The sequence below is a fragment of the Condylura cristata genome, unplaced genomic scaffold (genome assembly GCF_000260355.1).
Source record: "Condylura cristata isolate star-nosed mole 26May11 unplaced genomic scaffold, ConCri1.0 scaffold00029, whole genome shotgun sequence".
In the NCBI taxonomy this organism is placed as follows: Eukaryota; Metazoa; Chordata; class Mammalia; order Eulipotyphla; family Talpidae; genus Condylura; species Condylura cristata.
In genome coordinates this window covers 24,103,457-24,121,866 of record NW_004567130.1, presented here as the reverse complement: position 1 = coordinate 24,121,866, position 18,410 = coordinate 24,103,457, and the positions used below count along the sequence as shown (strand labels likewise).

At 41.6% G+C, this 18,410-nt stretch overlaps 1 protein-coding gene across 4 annotated transcripts in view; it reads left to right on the top strand.

Annotated features, from left to right (window-relative positions):
* The window catches only part of SDCCAG8 (serologically defined colon cancer antigen 8), a 172,980-nt gene that overhangs the window by 130,202 nt on the left and 24,368 nt on the right, over window positions 1–18,410 (top strand). The window lies entirely within an intron of this gene.

Sequence of the window (18,410 nt, the reverse complement as noted above, 5' to 3'; positions counted from 1 at the left end):
TTCACCAGAGACAGAGCGGGGAGCAGAACAGGCAGATCGATGAAGCACACTGCTGAGGGGAGCAGCGGGCCGGTCAGGAGAGGTCTGCCGCGCCCTGTGGTCGCCTCCGGGGCAGGCGGGGATCAAACTCGTGAGGAAGCGGCTTAAGCTTCTCAGTGCTGTCCTGTAACCCGCTGCGCCACCAGGGACGGCCTGTTGGTTGTGATTTAACTATCAAATGTTGCAACAGCTGAGGTCAGCTCTTGCCTGTGATTCTAAGTATGGCGGATGCTTCTTTGGCTTCCTACACACTGGCCTTATAAAAAGGACCTTGCCAAGCAGGAAGTTTGTGGTACAGGACAGGAGATGTCTGCAGCCAACTTCAGGCCTCACCTTCCCTCAGACATTCAAACGTGTGTGACGGAGATAGCGCCTTAGGACCTTATGTTGGTTCTCCCTGATTTTCAGAGATAAATCTGTGGAAAGTAGGAACACTTCAAATAGCAGTGCCACAGGAATCCTTTCTACTAGAATTTTTTTCTGAGAAAGAAATCAAATTACAGTCTCACTGTCACAGTCTTCCAACATTTAAAGCTCAGGATTGATTTCTTCACAGAGAAAAAGCTTGCTAACCATCTGAGCTGCATTACGCTCGAGTCTTGAGAGCAAACCGTCCTTCCTGATTGATAGAAACGCCTGGCTGTGTACCTTGAGCTGTGTGATAGTTAAAGCGATCGAGTTTTTGCTGATTTGCTTGGCATCTCTCCAGAAAAGTAGTCCATTAAAATTCAATTCCTTTCTCAATAATTGAGACAATCAATTTACATTAAACAAGGCACAATTATAATTTCATGTACAATTTAAATTCTATAGAAAATAATCAGTGTGCAATAAAAAGGGACACTTATTTTGATGCAAAGAGATGTTTGTATAGTGTGCACAAACAAATCTTTTTTATTTTCTAAATAATTCCCTCATTATCTTTGGTGTTGGGAAGCGCTATTGTGTTTTATTTTGATGCAGGGATAAGCGTGTGGATTGCAGTTCTGATAAGCACTGTGGCTTCTTCTCAGTAGCATTTGAATGGAGAGAGTTAAGATAGAGTAAGGTAGGTCCTATTTAACACGGGATCACTCTTAGGAGAAGAACAATGAGGACGCATGTTGAGTGAGTTTGTTGATTTTGTGAATTCACATCGTATGTTCTTCTTTAGCTATGTTATAGATTCTCCTTTACCAGGGATCCTGTGATCCATAGTAAAGAAGCAAAAACAAACAAACAAACAAGCCACTGAAAGGGATTTGTGGAGTATGCATAGGTGAGGGGCAGGGGGAAGTTGCTTTAGTCCTATGCCTTTGTGCTGAAGAGTTGCTGGAAAGCTTCAAACCTTTAGCAAGTAGCTCTCCAGGCAGCTGGACTAGTGAATGTGCTTGAATCCTCATTTGTAAGCTTTTACTGAGATTCGTACTGTTGATTCAGGAAATCTAGACCACTGGAAAAATATTATTAGGAAGAGTATAGTAAAATTAATGACAAGATAGAAAACAAATCCTGTCAGAGCCGGAGAATATATTTGGCTTCCTCTTGCTGTGTCTGTCTGTTTCTATAAACGGTCCAGAATAGAAACCGGATGTTTAAAATCTCCATTACACATGCTCTCCCCCCCTCCTGTCTTCCTTCCTCTTCATATGAGTAGACTTACTATTTTTATTATTTTTTATTTATATTCCTATTTTTCAATATTTGCCATTTGTGTGGATAACACATTAATTTTTAATGAAATATTTCCAGACTCTCAGGATAGCTGAATCATGAAAGGAAACTTGAAATTGATACAGACTCCAAGGCAGCATATAAATGGAATATTACACTGTTACTTTTCCCACTCACAAAGGGAAATGAGTAACTTTTAAAAGGTAGGGACTTAAATTTAATGCATATCTTTGTGGATGAGTCTAGTTTTGTATCATGTTTGTGCATACGGGTAATTCGGGCACCATTTTAGTCAATAATTAAAATGTGAGAAATATCAAAGCAATATGTCAGACAGTAGTACTCGCTTACAAACTTATTTTTGTCTAGACATACATAGTTTGAAAAGCTTTATAGCTGTTAAAGAAATTCACTTTTCACTTAAATTGAGTCTTGAGCTTAATTTGGCATTTTCATTCTGTAGGGGAACTTAAAGATTTTAAAGAAGGAGGAATTTGTTTCTTTGGGTAACTTATTTTCTTCACTCTGTAATTATTTGTAGTTCTGTGCTTGTAACATTAAGATTTAATACTTAACATACTTAAACAATTTTATATTACTTGATACTGAAGAACTAGAGCTTCATTAGCCACTTTGGTACTCTGAACTAATAGTTTCTTGCTAAAGCGGAATTTACAAAGCACTGATAGTTGAGATGTGCTCTTGGAGATTTTTTTCCCATTCTCAAATTGTAAGGATATCAATTATTAATTTTAGGTTGGTAAGGTAAATCTTATTTAGAAATTACACATGATATTTAACACATATAAATACATAGACATATATTTTTAATTTCTAACCTCACCTACACCTATACATTTGGAAAAACTACTCAATATATATCTCTAATTAATAACAGTAAGTACCATCCGTCTAAAACGTTATTGTGCCATGATTGTGTGCAGTGAGTATTTAGTAAGTATTAACCACAGCTATGAAGTATATTTGGATATTACTAAGGCAAGAATGACTTCTTCACTCTATGTAGGTCCCTTCACAACTCATAGTGTTATTAGTTTGTCCATATTTGAGAGGGTTTGTAGGTCATGTTTAATGGTGCTTCTTATTAACATCCTTAGCAATTACACACATATCTGACTTTACATTTTCTGATAGTCGTTCTATATTTCCTAAGCTTTTGCTTTCTCCAGTGGCCTGGCATATTAAACAGTGATAGCTAAGTTGCCAATTTTATGAGAAATTCTTTTACTCAGCTTCATGTGGTTATTTACATAGTGGTTTCTGTACAGAAGTGAGGGGCCTAACACAGTGCTGAGGTCGGGACACACTGCTGATACCAGGGAGAACAGCCCTTGGAAGATGGTGCCTGCGAAGAGATGATATGATCGCTTCCTGTGAGAAGCAAAGCTGCCTCTTTGTCTCTCCCACTTTAAAAATCTTCCTTTTTTGGGATCCTTGTCTGGAATGGGTCCAGTTTTTCCACATGGCTTTTAGACATATAGTCAGCGTTCTAGTTTATCTTTCATTGATTTGAATCATGCTGCTGGGTTCACCTGCCAGTGAGCTTCTGCTCAGCTTAGCTCTATCAGCTTTGGTCTCCCGTTAGCTCTTCACTGGAACAGGGAGACCTCAGTGACTACCAATGAGGCAGCCGAAGCCACCTCCCATCCTGAGTTTCTAGCTCTTGTCCGCTTCCTTGTCAAGGGTAAGTGACTCTGGGAATGGCCTGATCTCAGATCTTTCGGTGAAAACTACCTCCCGGGGCGTTGGGTGGAGTGGCCTGCCTCCAAAACGCCATCTCTTCCTGGGGTCAGTTCCTAGCCGGCCACTATCAGTTCCTAGCCGGCCACTCCCTGTTGTTTCTGTAGTCCATGCTGCTGGTTTCTAGCGGTTTAGAGCATTCTACTTGTGCCATTTTGTGCTCTTCCCTCTCAGACTGTGCATCTTCCAAATGAACCTCAATTTATTAATGTCTAAAGTACCCGTGTATAACGTGATGTTGAATTAATGAATGGTTCTCCAGGAGCTGAAATTGCATTGTTTTCAGACTTCTTGCTACTGACTAGAACATGTGTATGCTGAGGCCAAGTGTGTACTCAGTTCTCTCCACCAGGCTATTAGGATTTGAATTCACCTGGTGTTTTAAGCTATTTTCCAACCCTTTTAAGCTACAGTGTAGTTTGGTCCATTCAAAACAAAAATAAATAAATAAACACAAGTGACTGTATCCCTGTTACACGATAGGAAGTCTGCAGGCCGTGGAGTTGTGGCAGGTAAATTAAGCAATCACCGGCCTGCAGAGACTCTTGTTCTGCACAGAAGGAGAGTTACAGGCCCTTGCTAGCCCAGCCAGCCCTAGCTACTAATGCTTTAGTGGAGCTGTGTGAGTAGTGGCTTAGGCACTGGGGAATTTTTTGCAGGGAGTTTAAAAGCTGTGCGGGGCTGGGTGGCAAACAGAGAGGAAACTGGAGAAAAGCGCTGGGAGAGGAGTGACACGTAGTGGTGAGCGTCCCGGAATGGAAGGCGGGAAGCAGGAGCCTGGTCAATCCACGCCAGGGTCTGACCCCACCCTAGGCACGGGGCAGCCAATGGAGGATTTTCAGCTCTGGTCTGGCAGATGCACGTTATAGATAGCTCACTTTGCTGGCAGCATTTTAGGGTGCTAGTCAGGAAAAAGAGGTCGAAAATGAGCATCTGCAATAGAGATACAGAAGAGAGGAAGAACTGTATAGGAGGTAGAACTGGCCAGAACTGATGGGACACGAGGCCTGAGGGCAAGGGAAGGACCAAGTCGGGCTTGTGCCGCCTCTGTGAGCACCTGTTGCTTCCGTCTGGGCTCCAGGGCCATTGTGCATGAGCCCACCCTGCAGAAAGCCTTCAAAGCAGGACTTTAGAAGTCATGTGTTGGTGCTGTCTTTGTTCTATTTAAATCTTCCCTAGAGCAGGTCTACATTTTTGTTTTCAAATTCATATATCTCTTATTTTGATGCCCATTCAAGTTTATGTGGTGATAGTCCTTATTTAGCTAGTGCTCATTAAATGACTCCTTGGTTAGTGGTATTTAGATTATATTCAACTGCTTTCTTGCGACCATCCATTAATCTTTTCTTCCTTCCCCATCTGACCTCAGAAACTTCACTACACTTTTCCATGTCCAATGATTTTTATGAGCATTTTTCTCTGTCCAGTTAGTTGTCTACTGTGTAAGTGTCCAGTATTTGCCCTTGTCATTTTTTTTTTTAAGATTTATATATTTATGCATACACAGGCCAGAGGTGCAGGGGGTGAGAGGCTTCACCAGAGACAGAGCGGGGAGCAGAACAGGCAGATCGACGAAGTCCACTGCTGAGGGGCGCAGCGGGCGGGTCAGGAGAGGTCTGCCGCGCCCTGGGGTCACCTCCGGGTCGGGGATAAAGCTCGTGCTGAAGTGGCTTTAGCTTCTCAGTGCTGTGCTTTAACCCGCTGGGCCACCTCTCTTCTCTGTGTCCTCTCCATCACCTGCTGTTTGGGGCGCTGTATTAAATAGGTGCCATTCTTTCAGGTGTGAGATGGTAGCTCATTGTGGTTTTAATATGAATCTCCCTTATTCAAAACAATGATGAGCATTTCCCCACTTAACCTATTTTGGATATTCTCTTGGTGAAAACATTCAGATTTGCTGCCCATTTATTAATGGGGCTGTTTGTTTTTTAGTGTATTTTATTTTCTTTCCTGGTATTCAAGTTTGTTACTGTTTTTTTTTGCTTTTTTTTTTTAATTTGAGGTAATCTCGATGGTTTCTTTTTGCTTTTTATTTTTCTTACCAAAAACAAAGTTTGTCATTGATGTCATAAAATACTTCATGCTTTCTTTTTTATATTTCATTGTGGCATTTTTTTATATTTCATTTGTGCATGAGTTAGCCAGTGAGCCAACCTCATCGCTATATACGTGGCCATGGAGTTTTTCCAGCACCATTTGTTAGAGACTCTTTTTTCCCTCATTGTATACTTGTGTAGCTACTTAATCATGAGTTAAATATTGAAATGACCGTGGATGTATTTCTGGGCTTTTAATTCTCTCCTGCTAGACACCCATGTGACTATTTTTTATGTCAATACTATATTGGTTTAATTACTGTTGCCTTTTATTATAGGTCAAAGTCAGGTAATGTGATGCCTCCATTTCTTACACTCTCAGGATTGCTTTTTGCTATTTCAGGCCTTTTATGATGCCATATAAATGTTAATGTTTTTGTTCATTTTCTTTGAAGCATACTGTTAGTGTTTTGATGGGGATTGCATTACATTTGTGTATCTTCTTTGGTAGAATAGTCAATTTGACTATATTGTTTTTTCCCATCCAAGATCATGGAACATTTTCACATCTCCTTATGTCATAATCTAACTCCTTTAATATTATACAACAAAATAAGATTTGGATGTACAACTCCTGCAACTCCTAGGTTAATTCCTAACTATTTAATTATTGTTGAAGCAATTATGAATTGAATTATTTTCTTAATTTCTTGTTTTTCTCTTTTCATTGTTTGTATATAAAAATGCCATACATTTTTGTATGTTGGTTTTGTAACCTTCCTCTTTGCTGTATTCACTTAGATTTTTCTAGTAGTTCTCTTGTGGAGATTTTAGGGTTTTATCTATAGAGTGTCATATAATTTGTGAGAAGGGAAAGCACTTAGTTTTCCCACTTAAGTACTATATTAAGTACAACTTAAGTTGTAGCTTGTGAGATACGGCCTTCATTATGTTGAGGTAAATGCTTTCTCTGCCCATCCTGTTTGGAATTTTTATCATCAGTGAGTGCTGACTCTCATAAAATGCTTCTCAGCATCTATTGATATGATTATCTTTTCTTTTGTTGATCTATAATGTATTACATCGATTGGTTTATGAACATTAAACCAGATTTGCTCCCCTGGGATAAATGCTGCTTGATCGTGATATGTAATCCTTGTAATGTATTGTTGAATTCTGTTTGTAAGAGTTTTGTTGAAGAGTTTTACATAATGTTCATCAGGAATATTGGTATATAGCTTTGTTTTCTTGTGCTATATTTATCTGTTTTTGATATTTGGCTAATAATATTGTCAACATCCTCTTGTTGGGCTTTTACAAATAATTTGAGTGAGATGGACATAAATTCTTTAAAGATTTGGTAGACTTGCTTGTAAAGTTTGATTTTGTATTTGGAAGTTTTTTACTATTGTTTATTCATTCACTCATTCATTCATATATAGAAGAACTGGATTCTATATATAACTGTAGGCCAGAGGGGCAGGGTGTGAGAAGATTCACCACAGACAGAGTGGGGAGCAGAACTTGCAGATCTACTGAAACACACTGCTGAGGGGAGCAGCAGGCAAGACAGGAGAGGTCCACTGTGCCATGTGGGTCACTCCCTGGCAGGGGATCAAATTTAGGCCACGACTGTGACAGCACTGAGACTTAACCCCTACTCCACCCGTTTTATGACTGTTTTAGTTTCCATGACTGTGATCAATTCAATCAAGTCTTCTGTTTCTTCCTGGCTTAGTCCTGATAAACTGTATTCTCCTTGAAATTTGTCCATTTTGGCCCTGAATTTATTGTCACATATTTGTTCATAGTGAACTCTTGTGATTCTTTGTATTCTCTGTGTAATTTTTCCTCTTTCATGTCTGATTCTATTACTCTTTTCTCCCTTTTCTTTGCTAATCTAATCAGCGATTTATGAATATAATTTCTTTCTTTTTTTTTTAAGATTTGTTTTATTTGTTCATACAGAACTGGGGTACAGGCCAGAGGCTCAGGGGCGGCAAGAGGCTTCACCAGAGACAGAGCGGGGAGCAGAACAGGCAGACTGATGAAGTCCACTGCTGAGGGGAGCAGCGGGCGGGTCAGGAGAGGTCTGCCGCGCCCTGTGGGTCACCTCCGGGGCAGGCGGGAATCGAACTCATGCGGAAGCGGCTTTAGCTTCTTAGTGCTGTGCTGTAACCCACTGTGCCACCAGGGAGGGTCTGCAGCAAGATTCTTAAACTAAAATCCATTGATGGGCTGTGGCTCCCAGAAAATGTATGAAAATTTAATGTGTTTCTGTTCACTTTCTGGGAAGTATATCCAGTTAGTCTTTGGGCGCCTGCATTGTTGCACCAGGGAAGGTTCTGGGTCTGAGCTTCCATCAGCCTCTCAAAACACCAAAGAATTTCAGAGCATCTGCTTCTGCGCTCACCCTGTTTGTTTTCCTTGTTTAGATTATGCCAGGAGGCAAGGATTGCCTGTCCTGCACATCTCTGCCCTGTAAGAGGGCTTTTGAATATAAGAAGCATTCAACAGTGTACATTTTGAAAAATGGGCGTTGAGGTAGTAAAGATATTTATCTCCAGTTTCAGAGTCTATTAAATATCATGCTGCCACTTAAGGTGGTAGGAAACAACCAAAGCACCCTCAGCTAGGAGTCTGATTAGGGCTATGTTCAGTTTTATTACCAAATTGGTTTTAAATCAGAGTTTGATTTGGCCCTCATGGGGGCATCTCTCTCCTTGGCTTTCAGGCCAGACTTTGTGGTTACTTCACCCATTTTCACCCTTTTACTGGCCCCTAGCTCAGGACCAGAAGGCCAGTGCAGTGTAAAGACCCAGGTCTCCTAATTCTTAGGTTAGAGAATGGGCAGGAAAAAACAGCTTGACTCACTTGGCTTCACCCACTATTCACTTGGTTGAATGGAGTGCTTTCTGCAGACGCCGGGAAGGGTGTTGGTTAGAGTGTGTGCTGATGTCTCAGTGCAACATACTGACCCACTGAGATGTACAAGAGTGTGACTTGCAAATCCGCCTGTGTGCTTTTTGGGTCTAGTGTAAAATAGTCTGGGTATAAAAAAAAAAAAAAGAAAACACGCTTAAGAGTGATTGGGTGATGTCGTTTTATCACCAATTGCATTTTGAAATGTTAAGTTGGTAGAACCCCTGAGACTGCCACCTAAGTAGATTCCCTCAACTACAGTAAAATATGCTTGAAGTCAGGTAATTCAGTCCAATTCAAACTGCATTTGTTTTATTTTCTTTGGGATTTATATATCTGTGCCCCCATGCATGACTGGAACAGTGTGTTTAAGTTCAGCTTTTGTGTGGTGTTCCTGTAATAATTTTACTATATAAATTAAGATGTTTACAAAAACCAACCAGCAGTTTAGCAGCAAATTTCTACTCTGGGCATTTAACAATAATTGCAATCTTTCTATTGGCTTTGCATAAACTCAGATTGTAGTAAAATCTAAGTACCAGCCCATTTGGCAAACTCTTATACTTCAAGCAGTCACAAATTTGCTTCTGATTGTGCTTTTCATTCACACCTATCTCAGATTTTTGCCTGATGCTTTTTTAAACCCTCTAATTTACATACTGTGGTAAATTTAAAATGAGAACAGATGAATGCTACTAAAATTTTCTATTTCGCTGATGAATATGGTATTTTGCTTTAGCTATCTAGTTGTGATATATTCAACAACCTTTAAAACATGGAATAGATATTTTTTTTTCAAATACACTGTGCAAGGTGGATTACTAGCATTGTCTTTCCCGTGCAGCCTTGAGTCTGAGCCACCAAAGCCAAGTTGAGCATCTGCAAATGCGTGGCTAAAATCCAGTGTGTCCCCTTCACAGACTCACACCTAGTCAGCTGGCCGGAGGCCTCTCTCACTCTGATAATCTTAGAGCTAAGGGCGGCAATACATCCCCCTCCACGCATCTCCTTTGTCTGCAATCCCAGTGTACCACAGACTATATTGTGAGTCCCATTTGGGGGTGTTCCAACGTATATTTTTTTTTGCATATATTAATCCATTTGACTCTAACCAAGTATAATATGTTATCTCACTTACTATAATAATAATCTCATTTCCCAAAGACAAGTCTTGTGGCTTGGCAAGGCATCAGAAACAACCAGATCCTGAGAGCAGTTAAAGCAGTAAGAGCAGATTTTATTCAGGAACCATTTCAATAAGGAGGGATCTCAGCATAGAGTTGGACTTTGTGCAAATACAACAAGGAAAAGTGGGGTTTGATAGCCAAGCAGCAAGATGGCAGAGGGGGTCAGTGGATGAAAAATGACTGGGAAGAGGCATCAGGGGTGTGGGTGAAGGCTGGGCTGCCAGTTTTATTTCTGAAGGCAGGCCAGTATGCTAGATATCACCCGGGGACGATAACGCATGAGGAGCTTTGATCATATATTGAGGACTGGGGATTCTCTGTAAGCTGATAAAATTCATGCTGAAGCTGGCAGCACCAGCCGACCAGCAGAACCTGAATCCCAAGTTCAAGGTCCAGTAAGGTAGAGGGCTTAGATGGGACCTGAGTAAAGTCTGGGCAAGGAAAGAGTCTTTGTCAAAGATTAAATGATCAAGTCACTGAGATTTCTGAAATCTGTGTTCTACACTGTCTTTCTGGTTACATAGACCAGTGTCCCCTGCTAGATAGTAAATCTGGAGAGAAGGATTTCTAATTTGTCCCTGTGTTTTGCCTACCAAGCAGTACAGCACGTTTTGTCCCTAGAGGGGAGTCATCTGTCTGATCATAACAAATGGGCCATTGATGGTGCCGGTGCCTACATCGTCAGAGAAACCTAGAGAAAGTGGGAAGAAATGCTGGAGGAGCTGAGTAGAACTCACAGTCACAGGGCCTGTCACAGTTTCAGTAGCCAAAATCAGTTTTAAAATTGTACACACCACTTAGGACAAAACTAGCATCATCGTCGAAGACAAAAATCAAGGGTACATATTAAAAGTAAAATTGAAAAAAAAAATCGATTTCAGAATGAAGGACAAAATTTTTAAAACCGGTGACAAAAATTCCTAGGGAATTTTGAGGTTTTACTTTACCCTAACAGCAGAAGCTGGCCAGTTGCTAATCTTTTAATCACTACTCTTCTTTTTATCTTAATCATACTTGGCTGTGCTAAGAGATGGGAGATTGGGAAATGTAATAAACAACCCAAATTCCAACTGTACAGCTCCAAATTCAGCTTAATGGAAAGCCAAGCTGTTGACACTATTTCTCACTTTAGGCGAACCCAGTATATTAAATCCAAATTTACAAAATGGACTATGAGTGAAGTGGTCATTCTTCACTTAGCAACCGAATTCATTGTAGTAAGTTCTCCTTGTAACACATGCGAATGTGCTCAGCTTATGAGAACCCTCTGCACCGCAGAAAGACAGCTGATAATGCTATTCAACAAGCCAGCAACTTCAAATTGGTCTGTTTGGTTGTGCACTGATCTGGCCCCTGAGAAGCAAATGATGGGTCAGAATGATCTCAACACTCAATGCAGTAGGAAGCACGTGGGTTCCCCTCCCTGGTCTCCATCTTTTTTGTTTTCTGTCCCTCTGTCCTCTCTGTTGGTTGAATCAGAAGCATCCAGTTTATCTGGATGGAAAGCCCCGTTCCTCAGCTTTTTCTTCTTGGATTAGTTCCCTGCAAGGGAATGTCTGACATACTGTGGTCTGAGAAGAGTGGTCAAGTTCCGTTTTCGTCTTTAATTCTGCATAACCTTTGGGGAAATTCCCTTGTTGCCCTGGGGCCTGCCAGGTCCCTCAGCCACTGCACTTATGGAATGCTAAACGTTGTGGAGCATTCGGGGGATGAGTTTCATGAACTGGTAGAATTTTAATCAGATGACAAATTTATATTGTGGCAAAAAAAAAAATTAAAAAGGGGAGGTAGATGCCCCTAATTGTCATGAAACCACTCATCCTACTGTCTGTTAAGGAACACTTGTTTGTCGAGGTCTGTGTGCGTGTGTATTGGCTAGAATAAACAACCAGACCAGCCATATTCAAATTCCAAATTCTAGTGTAGCAGATTGTCAAAATATATAGCAATGACTTGCTAGAAAGGACAGTGGGTATAGGACCTAGGTACTTATTACACAAGTTAGAAACATTAACGCGTTGTGGGTAGTCTTGGACTGCTGGTCTCGGTCAGAGACATCCATCCTGAAACAAGGGTTCAGGAGGCATAAGACAAAGTTCTACTTGATCTTGATCCTTATGTGGTTCTAAGCAAGTTACTAATTTTGGGACCATAACTCTGATGAAGTCTGACAAACCAACCAAGGTCTTTGCTATAAGAGAAATCCATCCCCACCTGTATTTCCTGCCAAAGACTGTCTCCGCTCTCACTTCACAACTCAAGGTTTCTCGGGTGCTGGCTCTCTTCCTGATTCCCCAATTTCTATAGATTGTTAGACACTGAACAGTGTCTACCATATACCAATTTTCTGACACTCCTTATCATAATAATTGCTATGATGTGGTACAGAATTATAGGATATGTATTCAATCATGATAATAGCTATTATAATTATTATCATTTTTAGAGCATCAGTTACTTTTCTGAAGAACCTAGTCGGCAGCAGCCAGTGTCCCCCTCTAAGCTTCTTTAGTTCTTAGAACTATGAGGCGAGTACTATCACTGTCTCCATTTTACCAATGAGGAAACTGAGGCAGTGTGAGGTTAAGTAACTGACTCAAGATCACACAGCTACCACATGGAAGAGGTAGAACTTGGACCCAGGTGACATCGCTCCCACCTCTCTCAGGAGGATGCTAAGATCAAGAATCACAGAAATAATGTAGTTCCCATAACAGTAATCCTTTGCAAATGTTTGCTCATGGGGAAAGACAGATACAGGGAGATTTAATGCACATGTGGAATGTGAATAACAAAAAGGAGCAAGCCAAACAAACCCTGAAATCTCACGCAGAGCTGAAATATTAGAACATACATTTGTAGAGGTGTGAACATAGCCCCTCAAAACAAATACTTTGTCAGTGTTAATTACCCCAGTGAATACAATGAAAGAATGAAACTCACCCCACAGCTCTCCTCAGCGATGGTCAGATGGCCTTTCGCGACCGCTACTGTCCCAGGGGAGCTTCCGGCTGGCTTCTGAGCGAGTCCTAACACACGCCCCCGGGGTTGCATGTGCATCTTAAGCATGAGTATCCATTTCCGTGTTGAAATGAACTCTGATGAAATAAGACGTGATTGAGAGAGTCAATCATTAGTATTCAAAGATGTTTGTGTTACCTTAAATTTAAGTCAGACTGATGGAAAGTGAGCAGAACAAGAAAACCAGTCATTTGAAATCAGAGACGAGCAGATAGAGCAACTCAGTAAAACCTTTTCTCCCCATAAAATAATTCTTTGACAGTTTACTTTTATTAGGCGCTCTACAAAAGCTCTCCGTGGCCCCCAATTTACAAACTGAGGTCTAAGGGGGAGAAAAGTGAGCACAGTTGGAAGAATACCAGAGAAGTTAGAATTCAAACTCATAAATCTGTGGTCTCTGTGCAATAACGCTTCACTGTCTTTCTGTCTGTAAAGAAATAATGGTTCTAAGGACCCAGAGAAACAGCGGTCATCAGGATTCTTGTAGTCATGTGGAAGCCTGAGAAGTATCAATGGAAAGCCACTAAACGATTGGAGAAGTACTTTTTACTATTATAAAAAGACTAAGGGGGAAATAGATATTAATAAAAGGACCTAAAATGCACATACTTTTCTAAGAGTGGGGATGGGCTGATAATTAAGTACTTAGGGAGTTTATGCTTCTAATCAGCTTCCATATTTTTTAAAAGATTTTATTTATTTTTACATAGAAAAACTGGGGTGTAGGCCAGAGATGGGTGAGGGGTGAGGGTGGTTGAGAGGCTTCACCAGAGACAGAGTGGGGAGCACAACAGGCAGATCGATGAAGCACACTGCTGAGGGGAGCAGCGGGCGGGTCAGGAGAGGTCTGCCGCGCCCTGTAATTCCACACTTTTTAGGAAAACTTTATACCACCAAATATTCCAGTCACAGTCACACCACACCAGTGTTTTTTTGTTTCGTGTTTTGTGATCTGCCTGTCTCCTGTAATCAAGTAACATTACTGTAAAAATGATGCAGGTACCATGTATTATTCACCAGCGTGGCATAAATTAGACTGAAAAATTACAGAAAACTTACCAGCATTAAGGTACATGTACACACGCACAAGGATATGTATTTTGATAACCAATATAGAGACCTGTTCTTGAGGTAATTGATAAAGAAGCATAATTATTCCACAAAATTCTTGGTTTCTTATTTTAAACCCAAAATGTGTGCCGGGAGTGTTACTGTATAAAGGAAGCTCCCTGGGAGGGGCTGGTCTGGGCCTGGCGGTCAGCACGGCCACGCCGCGCTTGTAAAGTGACCGGCCAGCAGCTCAACACTGGAAAAACTGGGTGTTTCCTGTTCCCAGAAGTTGAAGCGGAGCAGTCTTGGAGAACATTTAATTGTACTTTTAACACCGGCAAAGATGACTCAGGAGATGAACAGCTCTCGGTTTTCACCAGCGCAAGCTATTCCAGCTCTGGCTGATGGAAGCCAAGTGTGAAGGATGCACGCTCATTGTGAAGAAACGGGTGGAAAGGCTGGAGGTGAAAGCGTGCTGACTCCCTTCCAGTGATGTCGTCGCCCTCCAGATGAGCCCCAGTTTCCCGTCTCTCTGAATCCGGCTCGCCTGCATTCCACGGGCGACGTCTGCCTGCTGCATTTTCAGGCGATGGGAGTCAGAAGTCCTCCTTCCTCTCAGCACACCTGAGGGAAAGCACAACGCCCGCAGGCCCCTGCCCCTTATAGGCGAGTGCTTAATTATTATACCTATCTAATGCCGCTAAGAACATTGTCAGCTGTTGAGAAAAGGTAATTATCACGAGTCAAATGGAAAACACTTTTTCTGGCCGCCTCACCGACACACATTTTCCTGGTACCTTGATACATAATGAGCCTGATAGCAAAACTTTTGCTTGTCTCTTCTTCAAGCCACAGCTGTTTCCCTGCTAAATTCATCCCATCTGTCTCTCCTTCCGTGAAGCTGTAGGCAGTATAGCATAAGTACAGAAGCAGTTCAGTGCTATTTTGGATAAACATAGCTGAAATTTGAATCTTTGCCATTTGCGATGCACACATTTTGTTTTACTGCTGTAAAGAGAGCTGTCAAAATACAACTACATGGATAATTTACTAAAATGCAGTAAAATATAAGGTTGATCAAAGAGGAAGTACCGTGGGTCAGGCTGACTGCCTGTGTGCCCTGATTCGGGCCTCCTGTGGCCTTGTGATCCCCTGAATCTTGCTGGGGAAGGAGGCGCCGGGGCTTTGTTTTAATGCTGCCGCCTGGTTTTCAGGAGCTACCAGTGCTTTGTAACTGTCTGTGGCATGACGTGCAGAGTCTTTGAGAGACTTTAGAACTCCACTTCCTTAGTCTCCAAAAAAATTTGCATCAGTGGGAAACATTTTGCCTTTCCTGGCACACTCCTCAGCATTGGGCTCCATTACCATTCTACTGTGTTTTGAGATTTATTGCAGTGAAACCTTTGTCACTAGTAAGACATTCATTTCCATTCCCATTCCTGTTTCCAGACTATGGTACATATAAATGTAGCTTTGCACATGTTTATCAGTAATATGCAATGCTTCAGAATCCGTGCAGAAATTTTCTTGAATGAATTCCTCTTCTGAATTCTAAGGCCACTCACTTAGACCTGAATCACGCTGCTCACACGTGAATACTGCTTTGTTTTTCTCTGGTGCAAAGGTTTTAGCTTCGCTCCAAGGGGACTGTGACTTCTTTGAGGGGAAACACCTAGTATTTAATGCACTTTGGTAGTTATCGTTACCAGAGCGCCTCAGTTATGTTTGAACTTTGGTTTCAACAAGGGTAAGTGAAACACCTCATCTTAGGAATGATACGAAAGTGATTCTGTAATGTCAAATTTAGATTGTAATTGCTACTTTCCACCAGTGAGATTCTCTTTTAGCACTTTCCTCGAAGTAGCTCTGCAACATTCCCACAAACGGGAAGCCCATTAATAATTACATTACCTGCTTAGAGTCAAATCTTAAATATTTAACTTGTTCTCCACTGTTTCCCTATACATAGTAGAAAAAGCATTGTAGGTGTCCAGCAAATATTTGTTGAACAAATGAATGAGCAAATAGTAGAACCAAAGAATATCAAGCTGTCTTCTTGCATTGCCCAGAAGTCCCTGCCTCTTGGTCAGCATTTAAGCAGTTTTGTTTTTTTTTTTTAAGATTTATTTATTTGTGCATACAGAACTGGGGTACAGGCCAGAGGCTCAGGGGCCGTGAGAGGCTTCACCAGAGACAGAGCAGGGAGCAGAACAGGCAGATCAACGAAGTCCACTGCTGAGGGGAGCAGCGGGCGGGTCAGGAGAGGTCTGCCGCGCCCTGTGGTCACTTCCGGGGCAGGCGGGGATCGAACTCATGCTGAAGCGGCTTTAGCTTCTCAGTGCTGTGCTGTAACCCGCTGCGACACCAGGGAGGGCCCTTTTAAGCAGTTTTAGCAGAATCATAGTGTTGCCAGATTTCCAGCTTCTGTCAATAATTTTTTTTTCCTAGAAAGTTCACTAGACCTTTTCTGCATGCATGCATTGGCCTCTTTTATTTATTTTTGACCAAGAGAAAAATAAATAAATCCCAGGCCCTTTGGAAGGGATTTTTTGCAAAAAAAAAAATGCAACCAGTTCTAAATTAACTGAACATAGAAAAGGCAGCTTTGTCAGGCTCTCCGAAACTCACCTATATAAAAATAAACAAATATTAACACTGTGGTACCATCTGACCCTGTGCTTTTAGAAGCACAGTGAAGTCCACTCTGCTGTGTCCTGAGCATTCATTCTTAAATTCAGTACCTTCCTGTGTTAGATGCTGTAGGTACCACGACTCTTCAGCCCCGTTTCCTTAGAAGTCGCCATTTTAGTGCAGGGAACAGTTATGATGAGACTCATAATATGGACTGCAGGAGACGTAAGACAGATCCTAGGAGCGTATCTGTAGAGAATCAAGTGAGCCTTGAGAATGAGTGACAGTCAGTACTAGAGATGCAAACCTGGGAGTCGTCCGAGGCCTGGGTCCCCTGCTTTAGAAAAGCGTTTTAAAATTAAAGTACAAAACGAGGATCATTATATGACTTCTGACCGACTGCTGTCTATACCAGGCCATGGTATTGCTCTCTGCCTTATTGCAACCTTATTGGAATGGCCCGGCTGGTTCACCTTGAGTGTTCCTTTGTGTCTCTTGCTCCTGGACATTACTAACTCAAGCCATTTATTGTAATGCCTGTACAGCACAATGAAATCACACATTTTTACCTTGGAAAGGAAAATTATATACCTAGCCAAAAATTATATCTATGGTTAGGTTACTTAACTACGCTTTGGTGAGTTTTTGCTAATCCATTGGGACCTTCTTCCCATCTCTGTAATCTAGTACCTATGCTTTGAACTCCCCCGTTTGTGAGGACCTCACTTTGCCATCTGTGATAGGAGTATTAGAGATCATTCTGCCAAATGGGTCCAGACCCACAGAGGTAGTTCCATGGTCTTGTCTCCTAGAAACACCCACCCACGTGACCCTGTGCCCGCTCAGTGCTTCTCTGCAAACCAGCAGGTATAGGGCGCTATAGATAGACAAACACTAGCCCTTCATCCACAACCTCAGCGTGAAAGTAGACTGCCGAGGTCCAGTCCTTTTAGTCTTAGATTTCTGACAGCATTGGACAAAATCGTGTTCAGAGAGTGGCATAAATGCAGCCATTAATTTTGTCTGGCTGACACTTGACCTTCAGAATAAATTCCAATTTAAAACATGTGGTCTAAGTTTTTTTCCTGAGTGCTGCAGCTTAGGCTTTTCAGTCCGGCTAATGGTTTATAGGAAACTCATGCTGTTCCCATCCTCTGGGGTAGGCTGTTTGCTGTGCTGTGACCTTTAACCTTTGCAGCTACCTCTATATTTTCACGGGAGGTCATAACTTGGAGACTCTTTCCTAGTACGCATGAAAATGACGAACACAGTAGATTCATGTCATCAGAATTTGATTCGAAAGGGATAAAGACTGATGAAAAGTTGCCACAAACTAAATATTTCATTGTGCAAGTAAGCCTACTACCTTTTAGTTAACTGGATTGCCAGGGACTGACTAAAACAAAAAATCCAATTGATACACATTCTTAAACATATTTACACACACTGAACTATTTCTAACCAGTGATGCTGGAATAAAGACAAAATAATACTGTGTATTTACATAACACCATAACACCTTTCATTAGAAAAATCTCAAGCCTTCACTAACTTACTGAGCTGCACAACACCTCCCGAGATGTGCAGGAAGGAAGGTAGAACTATAAACAAGAAGTGGATGAAGGGAGAAAGGCAAGAACTGTTGTCAGTGGGGTCGAGGGAAGACTGCTGGAAAGCCCCTTGTCACTCAAGTTCAGGTCAGCATCGGTGGGAAGGGCCCATTAATATCGCAGGTGATCGTGGAACCCCGTCTTCTTCTTGGTGGGGTTTTGTTGTACTTTGAATCTAGACTGAAGTTTGTATCTTACCTGAATTGAATTGACTAGAGTGATAAATTAAAAAGATTCAGAGTTACAGCAATCAAAAAAGAGAAACACATGCCTTTTGCAGCAACATGGATGGAGCTGGAAGGGATCATGCTGAGTGAGATAAGCCAGAAAGAAAAAGCAAAATGCCGGATGGTTTCACTCACTCATAGTAGGAGTATAAAGGACCAGGGGGAAAAAATAATAATAATGAACAACTACACACCAGAAACATTTTACGGGGTGGAGTGGGGAAGGGCTCAAAAATGGAGAGGGGTTAGGGCAGGGGACCATGGTGATGGCGC